Here is a 5,284-nt window from a genome sequence, read left to right on the forward strand (position 1 = left end):
TCCCCCATTGCTTTTCTAGGAAATTATTAAAATAGATAATGGTTATTGACTTCTATACATTTAACTTATAAGCCACCTCATGAGTATATTCATTTTAATGCATTTTTCTCATCAGAACCTTTTGGGCTTCCTGGGCATAAAATAATATCAGCAACAAATAGGTTTTTTAATCTCTGCTTTTCTAGTGTTATACCAGTCACCTCATTTTTTTGCCCTACTATTCCTTTATAAGCTTCCAAGACAAGGTTGAATATTATGGTAGTATCAGGTAGTCCTGTTTTGTTCCTGATAATTTTGATCATCTGATAAATGTTCCGGTGAATATTTGTTGAGAGGCCATGTTCTAGGGCCTGAGAATACCGAGGGGATGAACCTTTCTTTTTAGAGCTTCCTGATCTTGCTTCATGAATGCAGTATTTTTTCATGTCACTCTGAGGACATTAAATCCTCAGTCTTCAGTCCAAGTCTTTGTTTCCAAATATGTATATTTGGGTGTCAGCAGCAGGGGGAAACTCACTGATGTCAGATTTGACCTGAGGCACCAGAGATCCCAAAGACACGATATATTCTGAAGTCTTAGAGTTTGTATAAATAGTGGGGGTGGGAAGGGGCCCCTCTCCTAGTGTGCAAGTACAGAACAGTGCCATACTTCTGTCACTCGAGACCTTAGTAGTGCAGTGGATTCTGGCGCAGACTGCCTGGAATCAAATTCCAGATCTGTCATTTCATAGGGGGGGCAGGGGACTTCTTTTTTGTAGTTTCACCTGTAAAAATGAGGGTAATAACAGTACTTATTTCGTAGGGGGGTTGAGGGTATTAAATGAGTTAATTTAGAATATTGTCTGACACACAGTGAGTCCAAGTCCAGCTCTCTATGTGTTTGCTATTATTACCATCATTACTTTTGCGCTTGAAGGGAGTAGAATTTCTTTTTTCTTTTTTAAAGATTTTATTATTTATTCATGAGAGTCACACAGAGAGAGAGGCAGAGACATAGGCAGAAGAAGAAGCAGGCTCCATGCAGGGAGCCCGATGTGGAACTCAATCCTGGGACTCCAGGATCACACCCTGAGCCGAAGGCAGACACTTAACCGCTGAGCCACCCCAGGCATCCCGAAGTAGAATTTCTTTAGTGCAATGAGAAAAGCAGAGAGTGTATCCTGTCCTGTGTGTTCTCCCAGTGTCTTGGAGACAAAGGTCATTCACAAAAACCACAAAGTCAGGAATTTGAAGCAGTGTTTTGGGCACCTGAGGGTGTGGGATATCAAATTCATTAGGTAGAATGGGATAGGATTCCTCAGTGGGAAGACAGGAAGTAGTGTATTTAAGGGTGGACCCCTCTTGAGAAGATGACCTATATTGGCTGTTTCCTTAGTGCAGAGCAATACCAAGTGGGGGAACAGTAACAGTGAGGCATTATTTCAGGGCAAGGGATTTCTTAAGCATTTAATAATGCTTTTCTTTTCAGAACAAACCTGTCAGGTACTGAGAGGCTTACCTGCATCTGTTGAGGGGCAAGGCTGCTGCCAGGATTTGATTCATGCTTCCAGAGGTAGGACATGCCAATCAGAAATGCTTTCAGTCTCTGTCTTAAATTTTCTGGGACCCTCTCTGAGTTTGGGAAAAGTCTCAGACTTAGTAACCATCCCAGACACGATCTGGAGGATTTGGACGGGACGAGGGGTTCATACTGAAGATAAGTACTTGGTGGTGAGGCAAATTTGAAGAAACAGTATCAAAAGTGAAAGTTCAAGAGATGCAAAAAAATGGGGTTTTTTTTGAGAGAGAGAGAAAGAACGAGCGAGAGAGAATCTCGAGCAGGATCCACACCCAGCCTGACATGGGGTCTGATCCCACGACCCTAAGATCATGACCTGAACTGAAATCAAGAGTCAGATGCTCGGGACCCCTGGGTGGCTCAGCGGTTTAGCACCTGCATTCAGCCCAGGGCGTGATCCTGGAGACCTGGGATCGAGTCCCACATCAGGCTCCCTGCATAGGGCCTGCTTCTCCCTCTGCCTGTATCTCTGCCTCTCTCTCTATGTGTCTGTCATGAATAAATAAACAAAATCTTTAAAAAAAAAAAAAGAGTCAGATGCTCAACTGACGGGGCCACTTAGGTACCTCAAGAGATGCAAAAATTTTAATTAACACTTTATCAAATCAAATTGAACATTATATACTACATGTTGGCAAATCGAACTTCATTTACAATTTTTAATTGAACAGTATAGGGCAGTCTGGGTGGCTCAGGAGTTTAGTGCCTGCCTTCAGCCCAGGGCATGATCCTGGAGTCCCGGGATTGAGTCCCTTGTCGGGCTCCCTGCATGGAGCCTGGTTCTCCCTCTGCCTGTGTCCCTGTCCCTCTCTCTCTGTGTCTCTCATGAATAAATAAATAAAATCTTTTTTAAAAATTGAACAGTATATTAATAAGATAGGATATCATGACCAAGTGGGGTTTATCTCAGGAATACAGGGTGGGTTTAACATTGGAAAATCAGTGCAATTCACCATGTCAATAAACCAAGACAAGAAAAACCCATATGATCATTGCAATAATGCAGAAAAGCATTTGACAAATCCCAATATCCATTTCTGATTAAAAAAGAAAAGAACCACTTGGCCAACTAAGACTGAAAAGGAGCTTCTTCCACCTGATACAGGGCATCTAAAAAACCCCACAGCTAACATCATATTTAGTAATGAAAGACTGAATGTTTTTTCCCCCAAGATCAAAAATAACACAGGGGTGTCCATTCTCACTACTTCTAGTCAACATTGTACTGGAGCTTCTCACCAGTGCAATGAGGCAAGCAAAAGAAATAAAAGGCACCCAGATTGAAATGGAGGAAGTAAAACTGTATTTAAAGATGAAATGATCATCTGTGTAGAAAATCCAATTGTATCTACCAAATAGCAACAAAAAGCCCTTCTAGAACTAATAAATGAATCCAGCAAGCTGCAAGATACAAGATCAATATACATAAAACAATTATTATACCAAATGTATATAGCAATGAACAACTAGACATAAGGATTTTTAAAATTCCAGATTTTTAAAATTCCAGTTCCAGTTTAAAATTCATATCTAAAAATGTGAATTAGGAATAAATTTGACAAAATCTGTGAAAGACATGTACACCTGTATTGCTAAGAGAAAGAACAAAGAACAAAATGAATGGAAAGGAATACCTTGTTCACTCATTGGAAAACTCAGTATTGCTAACATGTCGATTCCTTCTAACAGCTCTACAGATTCAACATAATACCTATAAAAATCTCAGCAGGCTTTTTTTTTTTTTCAGAATTTGACAAGCTGATCCTAAAATTTGTATGAAAATACAAGGGCACCACACAGAAGCCTTGGTTAGGATCCAGCCTTCCCATGGGATCAGGATAATGAAAGGAGCCCACATAGAGAGGGAAAACACTGGAGGGGCCTCCACAAACAGGTCTATAAAGGATATGAACAAGCAGTTTCCTGAAATTAAAATCCAAAAAAAAAGCTAATAGGCAGAAGAAAAGATGCTCAAATGCATTAGTTATCAGAGAAATACAAGACAAAACTACAATGAGATTTCACTTAAGGTCTCATAGGTCCCTCAACATTTTAAAAAGTTGAATCGTGCCAAATCCTGTGGTGGGAATGCAGGGGCATAGGGACCCCCCATGCACTTGTAGAAACTTTGGCAGTCATCCCATTGCTGAATGTGGCGGTACACAGTCAAATTCATTACCCCCGTGGACTCTGAAGAAATTCTCACACAGATCCATAAAGGGTAATGCAGGAGAATGTTCATTACGGTGTGGTTTGCAATGGTAGGGAGTTGGAGGCATTCTGGGTGCCCATCACAGGGAAGTGCACAGGGAAATAGTGAAGAATGCACTCTATAGCCTTTCAGCAGTTAGATCAGTGAGTTAGATATACACAGAGCAATACTGATGATCTCCAGCACATAGCACTGGGCAGAAAGAACTAAACCATATAACAAAATAGTGCCTGTCTGGCTCAGTTGGAGGACTATGCAACTCTTGATCTCAGGGTATAGTGAGTCTGAGCTCCATGTTGGGTGTAGAGGTTGCTTTAAAAAAATCTTTAAAACAACAAAACAAAACAAAAAACCCAACCACTATTCACATAAGTTAAAAATGCATGCACATACATACCAAATACACATCTTACAAGAACTCACCTAAGTAAAAAGATGTAGGTTAAACACATTCAAAGAGATGTCTATGTGGCAGGGTTTGGAGAGGAATGGGAGTGTGGATAATAGAGAATAAATAAAAACGAGAAAGAGAAAGTAAAAAGAAGTCGTATATTCCTTTTTGTCTTCAGTCACCCACTCCCACAGCATTTATCCTTTAGTACTGCCCTCCTATAAGGAGAAGACAGCCCCACCTGTTCTCTATTAGCCTGAAGACAGAATGTCCAGGTGAGTCTTTGTGAGAGTATTTGTGCTTGGCTAATTTGAAAACATGCTGCCAAAGCTGTTGCACACCCTCCCTCCAAGAGCTGTAGCCGCCTGACCAGGTGTGTACATGCATTCCGCCCCACAGAAGTTATCTGCTGTCATCAACTATTGGTGGGGGCAGTCAAAAGGAAGATTTGAAGTAGAGAAGTCATGGAACAGAATGGAGAGCCCAGAAGTAAACCCACACTTATATGCTCAATTAATCTACAACAAAAGCGTCGCCTGGGTAGCTCAGTGGTTGAGCGTCTGCCTTCAGTCATGACCCTGGGGTCCTGAGATCAAGTCCCACATTGGGCTCCCCACAGGGAACCTGCTTCTCCCTCTGCCTATGTCTCTGCCTCTCTGTGTCCCTCATGAATAAATAAATGAAATCTTTTTAAAAAAAGATAATAATCTACAACAAAGGAGGTGATGATATAGAATATACAATAGGGAAAAACAGTCTCTTCAATAAATGATGCTGGGCTGCTGGGGATTTACCCCAAAGATACAGATGCAGTGCAGTGAAACGGCAGGACACCTGCACCCCGATGTTTATAGCAGCAATGTCCACAATAGCCAACTGTGGAAGGGGCCTCGGTGTCCATTGAAAGATGAATGGATAAAGAAGATGTGGTTTATGTATACAATGGAACATTACTCAGCCATTAGAAATGACAAATACCCACCATTTGCTTCGATGTGGAGGGACCTGGAGGGTATTATGCTGAGTGAAATAAGTCAATCGGAAAAGGACAAACATTATATGGTCTCATTCATTTGGGGAATATAAAAATTAGTGAAACAGAATAAAGGGAAAGGAGAGAAAA

Source organism: Nyctereutes procyonoides, unplaced genomic scaffold, assembly GCF_905146905.1.
Source record: "Nyctereutes procyonoides isolate TBG_1078 unplaced genomic scaffold, NYPRO_anot_genome, whole genome shotgun sequence".
Classification (NCBI taxonomy): domain Eukaryota; kingdom Metazoa; phylum Chordata; class Mammalia; order Carnivora; family Canidae; genus Nyctereutes; species Nyctereutes procyonoides.